Below are 19,212 nucleotides of genomic sequence, written 5' to 3'. Positions count from 1 at the left end.
TACTATTTGGCCCTACAGATCCGCTCACCATATACACACTTTTATGCATCACTGATGACTAATCAATTCTCTAAGTTGTGCAACATACACACTAATTTAAACTCAGCCTACAACTCTAACTCAACTCATATGAAGCACACATAAAAAAACCAGATTAATTCTAACACTCCTTCACCGAAAGAGAGTTCGGATTTCTGTGTCGGATTTAGGTTAGTAAGAGGATTCAGATTTCGTGTCGGGCTCAGGTTCGACTACTGTCCTAGTATACATCAGGTGCCCCTGGCCTCGATCTATATAAAGAGAGGCGAAGACCAACGACTGAAGCACCTACCCAATGCAACCCTCGTCGGCTCGAGCGGTGAGCAGAGGATTCCGCCCAAACCAAGGAGGTAAAGGCCAAGGGATCTAGCTTGCATCAACAGGGACCAGAACTCCGGGGGCGGCCTGCGAGAGGTTGAAGCCGGGGCCGGCGGAAGGTGATAGGTTGGCGGACAGGAGTTGCAGTATGCCAGTATGGCGGCGAGCAGGGGCAGTACCGGGCCGTTGGCCGACCTATTCGAAACGGCGGAGTCGGGAGATCCGGGGTCGGTTCCTAATAAGCGGAAGAAGGCTCAGGCGGCGGTGACGACGGAATTTGTGGGCGAGAGCAAAACAGACACACAGGAGGAGAAGCAGCAGAGGACGACAGCGGATGCAGCAGTAGAAGAAGGCTCCAGTGCCTTACCTGCTGCACCCACCACCAACACCCCGCCGCTCCCTCCTCGCTGTCCGCCATACCCCACGTCTGGCAAGCGGGAAGATGTGAGAAAGTGGAACATTGAGTGCAGGAGGGTCTCCAGGCTTGCTGCAAAAGGTTACCTTCTTCTCAACTCGAAACTGTTCCTGCTGCAAAACTAACTTTTGCTGCATCTTCTGGTGCACCTTTCTTTAGATCCTCGTAGAAATCTTCCTACTGTGGTGAAGCCCAAGGACCCATACACCGCCGATAGCGTGGCAAGCTCAAGAGACAAGGCGCTGGTTCGGGATGCAGCACGCTCCATCGTTAGCGTTTCCTCCATCGCGCTCGGTAAAAGTGGCTGATGAACTTGTACCCGATTGATTCCTCCTAGTTGATGATTAACATCCATGTATGTTTGCAGATGGGAAGGTCATTTTCCAATGCACGGGCATTGTCGTCGGTTGGAACGAGACCAAAAAGTGCGCTAGAATATTGACTAGTTCTCAAACCGTCAGTGGACGTGATCCCAAACCTAAGGTACAAATAAAACTTGCAGTGTTAATTTTGTGGAGCTTGCCTTGACTTTAGCAATTAATGTTAAGGACAAGTTATCTTTAACTTTGTTGCTGCACAATGGCATACATGTGCTTCTAGTTCATATATTTATTCTCTGTTACCACATTCGCCATGCTTTTTCGCCACCAAATGACATCTCTTGCAAAATATCTACTTAGTGTAATCAAATAAAAGTCCAATGCTCTGTCAAATTGATAGCCTTTCCTTTGCAATGTAGTGCTTGCAGCCTGCAGGTAATAGTTCATTCTCTTGTGCTTACGTTGCGCAACCCCTCCACATGTTTGCTTCAACTTGCCTTAGCCACATCAATCACACTACATTGTAGAATTTGAATGTTTTCCTCAGAATGTTTTGTGAGCAATTTAGCGTCCCATCTGTATGAGCGGTGTCCGCCTTAATGGCTTTAAGTACCGATTATTTTCATGTTTTACTGGTTTGAATCCACTCAAAGGCGCCCACAGGTACCATCTGTTCATTTTCGTTTGAGATCTTATCCTGCTTGTTCAATTCTAATTTTTATTTTTGAATGCGTCACAATTACAGATATACGATGTCTATTTAATTATGCTTGCACGTCTATATCTTGTTTTATTTTCTTTTCTTTTTTCCAACTTGGTAGGTGCAGTTTGCACCTCATTTTTCATGACGCTGATCTCCTATTGTCCTTTTGCACTCCCTTTCCACGACCTTGACTTGCTACTTTGGGCACTATCGACAGTTACAACCTTCAACACACTTGTAGAACACACTTACAACCTTCAACACACTTCCTGTGCGCCACATTGTAGAATCATCAGCCCAGCTTGCGCATAACTAGTGCTATGGTCTTGTTTGACTTTCTAGAGTTCCTTGTTTCTTCTGTGGTGCTTTTCTGATCAACTATTTCCTTGACCCTTCCGCACAATTTAACTATATCTAATCAAACCTTTTTTTCCTTTTCAGTTACACGTTCGCTTGCCAAATAAGATCGTGCTAGAGGGACAACTTTTGTTCTTCAATGAGCATTATGAAATTGCTTTATTGAAGATCTCGTCAGAGTCAGACTTACCATTGCAGCTCCCCTCTTTTGGATCTAACCCAAACTATGGTCAGGAGGTTTTTGTGTTGGCTAGGGGCGAAGAGTGCAACCTGATGGCTAGGCATGGGACAATCAAGTGGTTAGAAGAACCAGACTATTTAGGGCGCAACTACCTCATGTTTCTTAGCTGTGAAACCCCTGAGGTAATGGTTATATTATTATTTTCCCGTACTGTATTCTTGCTTCATTACCCAGTTTACTTAGTGGTATTTCTTTAATGCAGAGTGGCACTGGAGGACCGGTGATCGACCATGATGGCAAATGTCACTGGGATGGCATTTGACAATGGTGGCCCGAATGCTACTATTCTTGCTATCTCCACCATCCTCACATGCATTAAAATGTGGATGAAGTTCAGGTTTGTTGACCCTTTTCGTTGTTGCACTGATGTTAGAACTTGATTAATGTCTGTAACATCTGAGTTAAATTGGTTTCAAAATTCTACATACTCTTTGAGTTATATGCAGTGTTGTCGCAGTTTGTCCAATGTTTATGAAGTTTGCATTTAAAACTACTTTATTCACTGACCTGAGCAACTTACCCCATGTTGAAATATATGTGCTCTTATGTTTAATAAATCTAAAACTGGGAGCCCGCATACTACAGAAGTTTGATAAGGTGGGGTGACAACATCACTGCTAGGTAGACAAGAAAATTGGCCGATGGCGTTGATGTCATCCAACACATGCTAGCTTGGATCAGTTAAGCTCCATCTATCAGAAACATTAAGTATAATGGCGTAGGCTCAGACTTGGGATAAGTTGCAATGTTATGTACATAAACCTGGTATTAAATGCAAACTTTCGGTAAAAACCTAGGTTCAGTTCAACAAGCCTGATCCGTGAAGCTTCATGGAGCTTATTGAATTTCTCTTAGGAGCAAATGCTCTTTGAAGCCAAATCTAACACAAGGAACTTGAATGGAAAAACATGCAGCCCACATGTAGTCAAGACAAGTAACTTAAAGGGGAAAAAAATGGGAAAACCCAATTGCAATTGGCTCGGGTAGACCTACCTTGTTTTGAACGGTAACCTCTTAAAGCTTGGGTAACGAAAGCTTTGGGCAAAAGAAAAACCCTTCTCTATGCATATTCCCTTTTTAGAGTATTATACTGTCAATAATCATGATACATGTGGAACTTTGTGACCCCGTAGTACGATATTGAACTAGAATTAGTGATGTACCCTTAAATTAATAGGAACAATATCAATAGAAATCCTAGTATTTTAAGACTAACCTAATATATCCTTGAGCTAGTGTATCATTTAAGTGACAGTGATCTGGTCTTATGGAACTGCTGTCTTAGGCTTGACATATTTGTGGTTCAATTTTTAGAGCAGCTGATTGATTAAATCCAACTTATATCAGTCGTATTGCTTTCACCTGTACATGGTTTTGCTCTTAAGGACAGTGGAACTGCTGGAGGTGTCACTCCAGGAGGTGATATCTCTTGATTACAACATCAACAGCGGATACATTGTAGATAAGGTATGACTCTAGTTTGTTCAGTCTGTATGTAGCTCTATTGAGACTATATACATTGTTGATACGTGGTCATATTGTAACTCTTTTGATCTATCTAGGTATCAGATGACTCTACTGCTGAGAGACTTGGCATTAGATATGGAGATGTGATTGTTTCGTTCGATGGGCTGCGTGTTCACACCCTACCTCAGGTGAAAAATATCTTTAATATTTATATATCATTTTCATCTAGATATAAGTATGGTTAATATGGTCAAACTTTATCTGCAGCTGGAAGATTATCTTCTCTCTCTTGGTTGGGGATTCCTGCAGAGAAGCACCGATTCATGCTCCACTGTAGATCTCAAGGTATGTTTGAAATTATTTGCAGTATAAAAATGTTGATTTTGCATTTATGATTGAAAAAATAACAAAAAATATTAAACTTATGTTCCTTTGGTCCTTGTAGCTTGAAGTTTATGATCTCCTCGGACGTAGTACGCGAATCATAACCTTGCCTGTGGAATTCTCTGATGCTTCTGAATGAGGAAAAAACTTAATTAAAATATTGTAAGCACTTTCTGAACCTTTTCTGCTATTTGCCTTTTCACATTTTGTCCTCAACCACTTCCATTAGTTGTGTCATAAGTAATACAATTTTATGTTTGATAATGCTCTTGGTTTTAAGTGCACACTGGGGCCAAGTGAGGCCAAGGCGCCTGAGCTGCATGATGCGCATGCATGCTCTATATTGTTGGAATTTTGATGGTCACAAATTATTTAGCTTAAAGACTGGCATGCAATTATTTAAAGAATTTGACATGTGGGATTTTAGGTTTATCAACGCTGCTGACTTCATAAGGTGCTGCAAGATCAGTTGACAGGTGTGACAGCCTGACTACTTCGTTACTTTTCTCTTCTGCTGGGCTGTTCGTATAATCGTGTTTCCTGTAGGCCTTTTATGAGTTACACACATACTCGTACCTACTTCTATCCCGTGTTCCTGGGTGCTTCTCTTACTCCAAATGGTTTTCTTGTGCATGTATGTGCTTGCAGGTACATCCAAGGGAAGAAGCATCAGTGCAGCAACCAGTATCTTAGCTCTTATTTATCTCCAATGATGTAATGGATAAGGATCTTATCTTGTTCATATGTTTCAGTATAATTCAGAGTTAATTGAGTTCCAAACTTCCAATGTGAATTGAACAGGGAAAATGACTCTACAGGTATGTAATGGATAAGGATCTTATCTTGTTCATACGTTTCAGTATAATTCTGACTTAATTAAGTTCCAATATGAATTGAACAGGGGAAATATCTCGAAACTCTTTTCTCTTTACGAAGGACTAAACAGGACCCCTTAGATAGAGGGTAAAATAACCCCAACACACCTCTCTTCTTGCTCTAAACTTTGCTTACTCTCACTGGCCTTGAGCGCATGTGGTAGTCACACATGTGCTTTGTATGGGCCATATGGGCTTCCACATCTAAGCAACACGTTGATGGTAAAGCCATGTGACCGAAACACTTTGTTTTTTTTAGTGGTGGCACCACCGTATTTCTCTTGGCCGTACGAAGAGATGGAATTTTACCGCCTATGCGGGCACCATAAAAAGAAAAAAGAAAGAAAGAGAGAGAGTTCAGGTCTATCAGTCGTGTAGCTTAACTGTTCAGCTCATCCAATACACTTGTTTGACTATCATGTGGTGTAATGTGAAGAGGTTGAGCTAAAATTTGTTATATTTTTTACAAGAAAGTCTAAAACCTAGAACAACAGTGAATATGACACTAATGTTTTGTGCAGTTCACTCAACTTAAATATAGGCAAAGATCCATGATGCCCGCTCACTTTACCTCTGAATCTAAATCTAAATGGTCTCTCGCTTTAACTCCGAATCATCTCTGGTCAGATTTTTCCTGCTGATTAAGTACCATAGAAGTATAGGCTAAGACAGAGGTGTCCAAATGGCCGGCCCGGCCTGGTATGGCACGGGCTCAGTCAGGCACGATCCGTTTAGGCATGGCCCGTTACAGCCCATTAGCTAAACGGGATGTGTCGTGCTGGCTCACGTGCTGTGGCTACAGCCCAGACACCATTTAAGATCGGGTTGTGCCGTGCTGGCCCGCGGTACGGTAGGCCCAATGATGTTTTTTTGCGCATCGACCCATTAACACGTGAAAATCGGAAAAAACATCAAAAAACTGCCGGATGTTGGGATAGAACTCACCATCTCATACATGGGAAACAACCACTCTAACACCCTATTAAACAAATTATATAAAACCTTAGAAAAATAAAAAAAACTTAAATGGGCCGTGTCGTGCCGGCTCGACGTGCCGCGGCTCCGACCCAGGCACGGCCCGCCTAACCGTGTCGTGCCGTGCCTGAGCTGGGCCATTTTTCTCGTGCCTCGGACTGGTCCGTTAGGCCCGGCCCAGTTAGCCACCTTTAGGCTAAGAAGAGTGTGCTGTCCCACTCAGGTCGTGTCCTTTTAACAAATTATACATTCTTCTTTAAATGTGCATACATATCTCGGGGTTATCCATTCCATTCTATACCATAGTTCAACCGAGGTCGATCGCGCACTCAGTGTCGTCCTATTGACGCCTGATCAGCACTACTACACCTATTGCCGTGACTGTGAGTAAGCCGTTCGTTTTTATAAGCATTACTAGTATAATGTGTGCGTGTTGCAATGGTACGTAAATGTTTCGAATGCATATTCTACTATTACGGAAGGAAACCAGTCCAAAGATAACATGTACCATAACGATATTCTTGATTGTTTCATCATAAACATGATTACAAATAAAATATTAAATTGTTTGTAACGAATTATAACATTGATACAATCAACAAAATGACATATGATTTTATAGTGGAGTTATTGCCATATGAGTTGGAGTCAGTTTTATGGGAAGAAAAATTGTAATCGGTTCAGAATCAGGCATGAGGTTAGCAATGCTAATTTCTGCATGAGAGTAGAATTATGAATGCAAGTATCAAGCATCAACAGTGTGATTTTATTTTAGGAATAACAATAAATACATGTAACAATCATATTAGGAACAACACAAATGATATTATCCAGCTTTTATTCCACTATATAAAGAAGAATTGAAGCCCCAAATGAAATGCAGAAAGCGAAGTGGAGATCAATGGTAAAAGAATCAAGAATATCCTTCCCATAAAGCAAATTCCACTCTGAAGTCACATTATTTAGTGGTCCATTTGAGCATCAATTATCCTTCCCATAAAGCAAATTCCAGGACAAAGAAAGTTTAGCACAGCTAAAAAGGTACATGCCTTTTCTCACTACGAAAATTAGTCAGACTGACACAACAACAGTTTCAATCTCAACGCCCAGAACATAAAAAAAAAAAAAAGAAACAGAACAATTTTCTACCTTAATGACCTACTGTTTCACCACTTCAATTCTGCATCACTTTACAAATTTATTTTCACTTGGAAGCACAAAACTTCAATAACTGGACATAGGGGTTGTTGAGGCTCTAAGCCTCACAATTAAAGTGGTATTTCTATGAAGTAGGAAGATAGCATGGTTCATATCGAGCAAGGAATATCGAGCACTCAACATCAATCATCTTATCTGAAACTGGCCTTAAGACGCATGATAATGGCATAATCCACTCTTGTAGGAAAAACAATATTCAGAGTGTAAGAGAAAAGCAATATGACTGAATCGAAAACTCAGGAACATTGCCTCACCAGTCAAAATATAGCAACCCAAACAAGACCATGAGTCATTGATGCACATCAACGCTGAATTACTAAACCCAAATTACCTCAGCAAAACAAACGAATGTCGACTGGCATTCTTTGTTCCTTAACCTTACCACAGAATTAATGTAAGAAGTAACATACTCAATATTCACACTACTCCCACTTCCCTCTTCAAATGTAATAGAACATAGCTCAAAAATGAAGTTTACGAAGAATAGACCCCAAAAAAACACATGCACACGTATCACACATAGCACCTCAGAGACTCGATTATTATCCAGTGTGAATGGTAGGATCATATTGATACATTATATGATAGCTATCCTTCAATAACAAATAGACAACTGCTCATACAACAGCATACCTAACTTTAATTTAATGGTTCGAGTATTTTCCTTCAAAAGCAAGATAATAAATTCAGTTTAATGTATTTTCATGTTTATCTCACTTGGAGGCTTAAATTTAGCTTCTGCATAAAATAAGATGATGCTTAGTGGGTAATAAATAAATACAATTTTTATGATGCATTCAGCTTGCATTTTTAGCTGCAGAGGAGGGGTGCGGTGGTCATAGGATCATGCGTGAGGAAGTGAGAGCACCATGTTGACCTCCACTAAAATCAAGTTAATCCAATGCTGTCCATTTTTTGGGTGTTGTAAATTATGCTTAAATTGTTGATATAATTTGTGTGGGGAATCCTAAGAATGACAGAAGGAAAAACAAAACATTTTGCTCCAAAATTCACAGCAACAAACCATAGCCATCCACAAATCTCTCTTTACAATCGCTTCCAAATGCATATCATCACGATGCCACTAAGACCAGAGACAGCAACAAATTCGAAGGGGGAACGAAGAGCCTTACCTTGGTGTTGTGCTTTCCAAAGTGTTACCTTGGCGGAGTGAAAGATGCCGATCCCGCACTAGTGGAGGTAGTTGTTGATCGGCATCCTCCTCGCTGACCTCGCCTTCCTGCTTCCCGTCCTCCTCGCAGACCTCGCCTCCTGCTGATAGTTTGATAATGAATTACTACACACAAAGAATTCAACTGATATCAAACCATCATCTGATATCAATAATTTAATAAACTAATATTGGCTTTTTTTATTAGATAGCGTAGGCATGGAAAGTGTACAAATCCTATTGCATGACCTATTGAAAGCATTCGAGAACACTTTCAGCACGTAAGCTTGATTTTTCGTTTAAAGTTGACACAAGAAAAGCAAGATGAGAGTAAGAGATTACAAGCGTGATTTAAGAACACGACAATCTTGATTGGATGTATAAATCAACACAGAAAAAAGCATCACAACAGCAATAGAAGCACAATTGCATGATATGTTAGCCTTCAAAGACAAAAAAATCTTTGATGTGATTCATGGAGGAACAACGATGGTGATGAACCGATGATAAGATTCTGGTATCTTTTTTATTTTGTCAGAGGATAAGTTTGACGAGGAGAAGGATAAGGATGAGACAACAAGATTAAGCAGTTCTATAAATGTGCTTATTTTTTGAAGGCTCTGCCTAAATGTAGGGAGTCTGGTTGGCCTAGCCAAAGGTGGCAAGTGCCACCTCGAGAAGAAACGGGTCCTCTACATTTTGTGATCTAGGTTTGGAGGAGCTATAGGTTAAAAGGTGCACTATTTAAACTATAAGTAGATGATTTAGAGTGATTATCCATTATTTAAGGTTGCTCATTTGCTGACCAACTACATGAAGAATATGTTTTCTATTAGAATTTGCAGTTAGTACAACTTCTTTAAAAGTCATAGCACACAATGAGGGTGACAGATAGATAAATTTCATCAAAACAAAAACAAAAGGGAAAGAAAAATCATATGGCTTGATGGTAGATTCACAGGCTCACAACGCAGGTGAATGCTACCCGGCTTATTTGGGGGTAAATCAAGGTAACAATAGCACTTCCGTGAGTATACACTTCAACAAGATGCGGAATACTATGGTGAGCAAAGAATAGCGAGAATCCCCTGTTCTGTTATTTCTTTTTAGGAGAAATGGGTGCCTATGAAAATGCAGCTATCACATGTCACACCTAAGCAGTAGGTAATCGGTCGCTTAAAAATTCAAGGATCGAATACCTCGTGCGCCAAACCAAGAAACCTTATCATGTTGTTTGCTATGGATCACACTAAATAGGAGATAGTCATCATAAAGTTGGAAAAAACTGGCTTTCTTGACAAAATTCTAGCCAGCTTCGATCAAAACAACCATAGATAGCCACGCGCACAAGTGGAGAGCAAAGGAAAATGGATTCTAGTGCTACTCACCTCACAATGCGGGCAGAGGATGAGTACTCACCGAGGCAGCGGTGTCTACAGCCGGAGAGGAGTCGAGGCAGAAGCCACCGCCGTGGTATTGCCCTCGATGCGGGGGTACTTACAGGGGGCACGGGGAAGCCAGAGAGCAGGGTTCGCGATGGTAATTGGGGCGCTGTGCAGTGAGGTGTTTTTGGCGGTGCTGGCGATGAGGTAACCTCCATGGGCCCACGACAGGGCGCTGGGAGTGTAGAGAAGGCAGAGGGTGGGGGAGAAGATAGGGGCAGGACTGGCGGCAGTGGGAGCAGTTGTGCACGCGATGAGGATGGGCGGGCGGTGATTTTGGGAGCGGGTCAAGCATGCAAAGAGGATGGGTCTGGCGAGGCCAGGTGTTGGGTCGGCCGGGTTTACCTCAGTTTTTTTCTGGTTTTTTATTAGATGGAGTGGGGAATGGAGATGGGAGGGGTGACGTATGACCAACTCCTGCTTTATATAGTAGAGACTAGGTAGTTTGGTGCACTATGCCACGCATGTCAATGTTGGTGTCTGGGATGAAGAACTTTGCCATTTGCACAGGCAATATTGACACTTGTATGTTATGGGCACCTAAATTAGGCATCTGTGTGAGAGATAATTTATATGGAGAGACCGGAACTGAAGAAAGAAGTTGGTTGTTCATGGTAACATGATTTACTAGAAGCCATCATGTTTTGACATGAAAATGACATTAAGGATGTTGGTTGTAATTTTGTCTCACAAACAAATGACAAAGAAGGATAAAAGATGATGTTCTCATACACAATAATGATAGTCAATTACACATTATTGGTATGTGGATTAGATGCCTTCCTTGGTGAGGTTATATATGTAGAGAGGCTGGTACAATTCAAAGAATAAAGAGAGGCCGTTAAGAAAGAAGGAAGCAGGTTGTGTACACATGGGAGACATGATGTTAAGTCTGAATAGAATTCAGTTGAGGGGAGAAGCACCACGCCACTTGAGTTGATCCATTCTGGCCTTTGTGAGATGAATGAAATATTAACAAAGGGTGGTAAAAGATACTTCTTTACTCTTATAGATGATGCTACTAGGTTCAGTTATATCTATTTGCTTAGAACAAAAGATGAAGCATTAGATATTTCAAGATCTATAAGGCTGAGGTGGAAAACTAGTTAGGGAAGACAATTAAGAGACTGAGGTCTGACAAAGGTGGGAAATATATTGTCAGGGATTTCTCCGAGTTCTATGAAGAAAGTGGCATAATCCATGAGTTTACGCCACCATACTCACCACAGGCTAACGGAGTAGCCAAGAGAAAGAACCGAACAATTTGTGACTTAGTTAACAACTTGTTACAAAGTTCTGGTATGGTTAACTCATGGTGGGGTGAGGCTGTTCTCACAGTTATCTATGTCCTGAACAGGGTTGGTCCTCAAAATCGCAAGGCAATCCCTTATGAAGGATGGAAGGGGAGAAAACTGAATTTGTCCTTTCGTCGCACCGAGGCTATTTAGCTAAAGTATATGTTCCCCTACCGAATAAAAGGAAATTAGGGCCAAAAACTGACGATTATGTCTTACTAGGGTATGCACACAAGAGTACTACCTATAGATTACTAGTGGTCTGTTCTGAGGTCTCTGACATTCTGTCAACTCAATAATGGAGTCTCAGGATGCGATATTCTTTGAGCACATCTTTCCTATGTGAGTGAAGGAGACCGATATCCATCATATTTAAGTTGATGATCCTGCTCCTTAGAGTGTCTGTGACACGGTTCCTGAATTGGAACTTAGGAGGACTAAGAGGCAAAGAACTGAAAAAATTACTAGGATATGACTTTGTCATCTTTGTCGTGGATGATGAACAACGAAACCTTTCAGAGGCATATGCTTCTCTAGAAGCAGAGTACTGGAAGGAAGCAGTCGGTAGTGAGATGCATTCAATCATCACTAACGGAACTTGGGAGTTAGCATACCTCTCAGATGGCTGCAAGCCGGTCGGCTGCAAATGGATCTTCAAGAGAAAGGGCATACCTGATGGTACAATAGAAAAGTATAAGGCCCAGCTGGTGGCTAAGGGTTTTACGCAAAAAGAAGGTGATGATATACTCCTATTGCCAGATTACCTACTATTTGTATGCTCTTAGCACTGGTAGATTCGCATAATCTCCTTGTGTATTAGATGGATGTCAAGACCACTTCCTTTAATGGAGAGTTGGATGAGGAGATTTATATGCAGCAGCCAGATGGATTCGTGGTAACAGGATAGTAGAGTAAAGTATGCAAGTTAATCAAATCCATGTATGGTCCCAAACAAACCTCTAAGTAGTGGCATGAAAAGTTTGATATTACACTGACCTTGATCAGCTTCTATGTTAATGAAGCCAATAAGTGCATGTATTATCATTATGGTGAGGGGAGGGGTGTCATTCTATGTTTATATGTGGATGACATATTGCTGTTTGGGACTGACATGGAAATGATAAATCAGACTAAGTCTTTTCTATCTCAGAACTTCGACATGAAAGATCTAGGAAAGGCTAATGTAATTTTAAACACCAAGTTGCTAAAGGGCGAGAATGGGATAACTTCAAGCTAATCCCATTATGTGGACAAGGTGCTTACAAATTTTGGAATGGTAGACCGTAAGCTTATAGCCACGTCATATGATCCAAATGCTAAGTTGAAGAAAAATATAGACCATGGTAAAGACCAATTAAAATATTCATAGGTGATAGGTTCCCTCATGTATTTGCCAGTGAAACTAGGTCTGATGCCTCGTATGTAGTATGCAGGTTGAGTCATTATACGTCCAACCCAAGAGATGGTCATTGGATAGCACTAGAGAGGACTTAAGTATCTGAAGGGGACAAAGAATCTAGGGATTCATTTTTTTTGACCATCCTGCGGTCATAAGAGGGATTCAATGATTCCAACTGGATCAGTAACTCGAAATGATATGAAGGCTACAAGTGGATATGTTTTCACTCTAGTAGGGGGAGCTGTGTCTTGGATGTCATCTAAACAGACTGTCCTTACTCACTCCATGAAAGTGTTCTGGTTAAAATGAAGAGTAGGAAGGACAATATGAAGAATTCGAAGCATATAAAATGACAACACAAGTCACTTAGGCATGCAGAGACAAGTATAATCATTGTGGATTATACTCAGTCTGAAAGGAATTGTACAGATCCTTTCATAGAAGGAATGGCTAGAAAATTCATATAGACAGCATTAAGAGGAATAGGATTACTAACCTATTGATAAGGTTCACACCAATAGTAACCTATTCTAAAAGATTGGAGATCTCGTAAACTAGGTTCTAGGAAAATAAGATGTATGGATACAAGAGCAAATCAATCATATTTGTTGCTTTGCTCTTCTGTAGGAGTGGGTGAGTTGTTAGCTTTTAATGAATTCAATGATGTATGGCAATAGATGTCGTCCTACAGGATATCTAGGAGAATTCACCAATGTGTGTGTGGTTGTGGGGCTACAATCATAGAGAAGGTGAGTACTTCTCTAGGTGGCACTCATGAATTAAGGTACATGGACATGACTATAATATCCAACCTGAGAGCTATGGCAAAAGCGGCCTAGTACAGGACGTTGTATATAAGGAGGCTCTCACACCAAGGCTGAGGATCAAGGTTTAGTCCTCCTCATCTTGTGTGAGTCAATTTATATGCAGCTAGGCATCTTGTTCAAACCTAAAAGGTACAATTTACTCAAATCATGTATATCAAATCGATAACTCAAACATTAAAATTTGGTGGGGATTGTTGAAGAAAAACATGAATTTAATGTTTCATGGGCCTTTCTCTTACTAGTTTTTGCTGGCCTTTTGGTTCCTGCGTGGCCCAAGCCCATGGTGAAAGGGAAAAAGGGGCAGCAGCTCGGCTAGGGCAGAAGCAATTGGGTTTTGCTCGTGAAGAGAAAAGAGAGGGTGGCTGCAGTCGATGGGCGATAGCAACGTAACCGCCCCAATTCCCTCAGGGTCGTGGGGCTAGAGGGCATCGACGCCGTACCTATTTGAAGGTCGTCCCCTTTTCTCTGATTGAAGCAAAGAAAAATCCTTTTCCCCCTCTATTGTTCACTCTTTACTCTTTGATTTTTTGGTGGTCACACTTGATCTGGAGTCGAGAGGAGCACGGCTTTGGATTTCGGTGATTCGGTGATTGAAGGGATCAGGTGGAGGAGCTCAGTGTTGGTGTAGTTTGGAGTTGTGTGTGCTGAGACTCACCCACATGTGCTGACGCAGTGCGGTGAGGCTTTATATCTCCATCTTCCTCACCGGCAGCAACAATGGCGAATTGGATTTTTGGGACAGCGGCTTCCTTGCCATGCCTAGCCTCGGTTATTGATTCATTTGCATCCATTGCACTATGAGTATTGAGGTTTAACGCCTCTTTCTCCCTCTCTCTGTTGATCTGAACAGAAATGTTGCATGTGGCTTAATGCTTGATGATGAAATTTGAGTATCGAAACCGAGCTGCACTTGTGATACAATAGCTTAGTCTCAGTTTATATTGGGCTCTGTTATTTTGTTGATTATCAGACTGCCTTTGGTAGATGCTTGTTGGTGCCTAGTTTTGTTATTCAATTCATATTGTTAAGTTAGTGCACCACTTGAATCTGAATATTTGCACTAAAGTGTTGCTGTAGATTTTCCAATTCCCTCTGATAGCTCTGCTATGTTGATGGACTAGATCAGTATTGAATCTAATATATCAGCATATGCTCTTTGTTTTTGTGGAACAGCACCAATATAAGTGCAAGTTTCAGAACAGATGCAGTTTTACTATTCTAAGATTTGTTATTTGTATGTTCATCCTAGTTAATGATGTGTCCAATGAAACAATTAGGGAGCAGGACAATAGCAGTCCTAGAGCCAATTGTTTTTCATCTTCTGAGGGCAATTTTACTTAAAGTAGCCACTTACTTTTCCTTTGATGCTTTGATGCAGGGATGTACGATCTTCCGTAGGTAGTATGATAAGTCGATTTGGTGGAGTTTCGACGTTGATGATCCAAAGGCTCCAATCAAAACAGATCAAGAACCCTCACAACCACTGCTCCATGGTTATCAACCATGTCAAAACATGGTTGACCTCACTAAGAAGGTTTTTCTTGCTAGTAAATCGAGAACACAAGTAAGAACAAGTAGATGCAATATGAATATTGCTGATTACCGATGAAGTACTCGAGTTAGGGTTCAACAAACCGATAAATGATGAAACTATCTAAAACAGAATAATCTAAGCTAAACTTGAGCCTAAACTATGATGGCTATTATATATTTATAGGGAGACGTGAGGAAGTCGACCTAGAGTTGTGCAGCCGTGAAAAGAGGCATACACAACCTGGACTCTGATCTCGATACGATTACAAGATCCAACTAAGTCCAAAACGTGGCATAGCACTTTATCTCTTTGACTCTTACTAAACTATAAGGAATATTTGGTCAAGCTCATATCTATTGGAAAGGGCTCATTGTAAGCTTTCCAGAATATCTAAGATCGTCTAAAATGGACTTGGTATGAGAGAGTTATGCCTATTTTACTGACGTGTTATCCTGAGACTTAACCATAACTTCGACCACGACCACGACTAGAGTTCAGCCTCGAGTCCGAGTAGACTTGACCTTTGAGGGGTGACGTCCAGATAAGATTGTGGTGCTTCTCTCACATTCCTAAGCAACTAAACATTACAAGAATCTAGTAGTAATATATCCAAGGAAGTATGAACAGCGAGAAACGAGTTTACCTGGTGGTCTAATTGTCGTGCATATGCTTTTGTAATTGGATCTTATATGATTTGAGGATTATTGACGGTATTGATCGTATCCAAAGGAGCCATGGGTTCATCATGCTTTAAATGTGATGACAGATATATGTACTTTTGTAATGCTGTTGTTGTCATGCATGATCATGTTTAATGGATATGTGAGGTTATGCTATTCAATTTTTATTTGTGGAATTGTTTCCATGCTCACTTATGCTGAAAATAGTCTAGTGCTCTCACCAATCTAACACCGGACCATCCGGTGCAACACTTCAACTTTTTCTGGACACGTGTCACAAATAAAAGCTCTGGTGAGTTCAACTCGATTATACCATCCGGTGAACTCATTTGATTTTTGTTCGGAGCCAAGAAGTACTCTGGTGAGTTCAACTATTTTAACACCGTACCATCCGATGAGGCAAATTGATCTGAGCTCATCCAATTCAACTATTCTTGAGCTCCAACTTTTTGACATCTCAATTATGGGCTTCTCTGAGCTACCTAGTGTTAGAATTTCACAAGTGTGCATCAAATTAAGTCTAGACCCAACTAGGTCAAACTACTACTCTTAGCCCTTCTTTATAGTATGGTCAAAAGACTAAAAAAAGGAGATCTACACTATTCTAAGTGTCCTTCATCTCCTTGTGACACTTAGAACTAGAAGATCTTTAATCTTGATGCTCATGTCATTTGATCATCCAAAGAATTACTTTAGGGACCAAGAATACCTAATTATTATTGTGAACTAAAATTTTTGATACCCTTAAAAACAATCTTGTTAATCACAATGATACGGTTGTCATTAATCACCGAAACACTTACCATTTATCTAAAAGCCTACATACTACACACGCTGAAGCAAACAATATGATTCAAGGTATTAGCATATGCCAAGAGGCACCCAGTGTCTCGCACTTGTTATTCGTAGATGATTCATTGATTTTGATGAAGGCCAACTTTGAGAATGCATCACAGTTGCAACATATATTGGAGGTTATGAGGAATGTTCAGGGCAAAAGATAAACAAAGAAAAATCATCTATCATTTTTAGCAAGAATGTCTCGGAAGTCAGGCGCCAGGAGGTAAAACAAGTCCTGCAATTAAACTCGAAAGCTTCCAATGATGAGTACTTGGGCTTGCCCATACATATCAGCCATTCCAAGACAAAGGCCTTCCAGTATCAAGGATCGCATTTGGAAACGTATACAAGGATGGAAGGAGAAACTTCTCTCTAAAGCAAGAAAGGAAATATTAATCAAAGCTATTGCACAAGCGATTCCGACTTACACAATGGCATGTTTCAATATCACAACAAGCTTTTACGATCAAGTGAGCTCGATGACATGTTGGTATTGGTGGAGTCAGTAGGAGAAAGATAAGATGCATTGGTTATCATGGGAAAAATTGATGCAGCCAAAGAAAAATGGTGTATTGGGTTTTCAGGACCTGCATGCGTCCAATTTGGCAATGCTAGCTAAACAGGTTAGCGGTTGCTACAAGAACCGGATTCTTTATGTGCACAGGTCTTACGGGCCAAATATTATTCACATGGGAACATACTTGAAGTGCAAGGTATAGATGGTATGTCATACACATGGCGTAATGTGTTGAAAGGGATCAATCTTCTGAAAGACGGCATTATTTGGCATATTTTCAATGGGGAGATGCTTAATATCTGGATTGGCCCATGGATGCCTAGAGGTACTGCTAGGAGGTCGAGCACCATACAGGGGCAAACATTGCTGCACCGAGTAAGGTAGTGTTTGGTTGGAGAGCGAGGTGGGATGGGATGATTTCATTCATGTATTTAGGAATGGAATGGGATGGTCCGGAATCGGATGTTTGTTTGGTGGGTGGGATGGAACGAGTCTATTTTAGATTTCGGGCCCACTATCAGTGACCCGTCCTAAGTGGGATGGCTGCGTTCAGCTTTTTTTTTGGAACGGATCCGTCCCAAATCTTTGAAGAATATTCTCTGATTCAGAACCATCCCATCCCACTGAACTCTAACCAAACAGCTCAAAAATGGGATGGAACCGCTCCGTCCCACCCCGTCCCACGAACCAAACACTACCATTGGTATAGCAAATATTCAACACGGAGGATGCATAGATCATTCTTTCTATCCCTCTCCGTGATGATATGGAAGATTTCATTGCTTGGCACTTTGATCCGAAAGGAATTTTTAGTATCAAGTCGGCTTATAAGATTTGCATTGATCGTGGTGCTGATCCGCAAGGCCCAAATACTGGTCCTACTATTCAAATTCCGGCAATGGGGTCTGGCTTTCCTTGGCACAAGATATGGGATCTGAAATGTCCGAACGAAATAAAGACCTTTGCTTGGAGATTGGCACATAATAGCCTGCCCATGCGCAGGAAAATTCAATCACGTAGCATTGATCTGGACACGAGATGTCCCATGTGTTTTAGATTCGATGAGGACGGGGTTCACTTGCTACTGAAGTGAAAGTCTACCTGAGCAATCTGGAGGCAGCTGCACATGGAGGAACATCGTGTGGCAATGCAGGCCATGCATTCTCCAAAAGAAATCATGTTGTATACTTGGAGTTTGCCTGAAGAAATTCAGCTCCGGATGGTTGTTGCGCTGTGGATGATCTGGACAGAAAGGAATGGTGTAAATGCAAGGGATCATGCTAAATCTCAAGATCAAATATGCTTCCAGATTTAGAGACACGTTTCTGAATATTTAGAGTATCTTCAAAAGCCACGGGTGCAGCATGTGATTCCTGATCGGAAGTGGCAAAGGCCTGGAAAAGGGTTTTTAAAAAATCAATGTTGATGGGTCCTCTTATGAGCAAAGAAATGAAGGTGGTTGGGGCTTCATCATCCATGATCATCATGGAGAGACGGTTACATTAGGTGCAGGGAATATCTAACATATTTCTGTTGCCCTGCAAGCCGAAGCCGAAGCATGTCTACAAGCCCTAATCTTTGCAAGTGAGTCTGGTATGTAAGTATTGAATTCGAGACGGATGCGAGTACTCTGAAGTCAGCTATTACCAGCTCAATCCTTATTCGTCAAGCATTGGAGTCCTTTTGAAGAAGATTAAATTTCTCATGTTTATTAGCTTCAATATTGTTCGGGTTTTGCATAATCCGCAGTCATATAACAAGCTAGCTCATAAGCTAGCTAGCATTGGTGCCGGTCTTGAACCAGGTGGTGTTCTACTCTGGCCAGAATCTATTCCCCAGGATGTAATTTCTTTGGTGGCCTCTGGTTAATGGAGTTACTTTTCATATAAAAAAAATAGTACAGATATTGCCATTTTAGCCCATGTTTGGCTAGCATAGACGACAGAAACCAGGATTTTGTTCACCTGATTCTTCTGAATTGTGTTTGATTCTCCAGTGAACTTTTAATTTGTCAAACAAGAAAAGAACAATGGCAATTTAAGGTTGTCACAAACCACAGAAACATTCCAGCAACTGAAGCCTGCCACTTCACAGAAACATTGTCAAAGAATCATCCTAATATATATTCTGCCAAAGGTAAGGATCACGCCAATTACGAACTTTGTTCTATAATGTAAAACTGAAACTGCAACTCC

General features: G+C 41.0%; 1 pseudogene; it reads left to right on the top strand.

Annotated features, from left to right (window-relative positions):
- Window positions 1–513: 513 nt before the first annotated feature.
- LOC133905925 (uncharacterized) lies at window positions 514–4,408 on the top strand (annotated as a pseudogene).
- The last annotated feature ends 14,804 nt before the right edge of the window (window positions 4,409–19,212 follow it).

This window comes from Phragmites australis, chromosome 2, assembly GCF_958298935.1.
Source record: "Phragmites australis chromosome 2, lpPhrAust1.1, whole genome shotgun sequence".
Lineage (NCBI taxonomy): Eukaryota > Viridiplantae > Streptophyta > Magnoliopsida > Poales > Poaceae > Phragmites > Phragmites australis.
The sequence above is the reverse complement of the archived record's forward strand: the minus strand, read 5'-3'. Positions and strand labels throughout refer to the sequence as shown.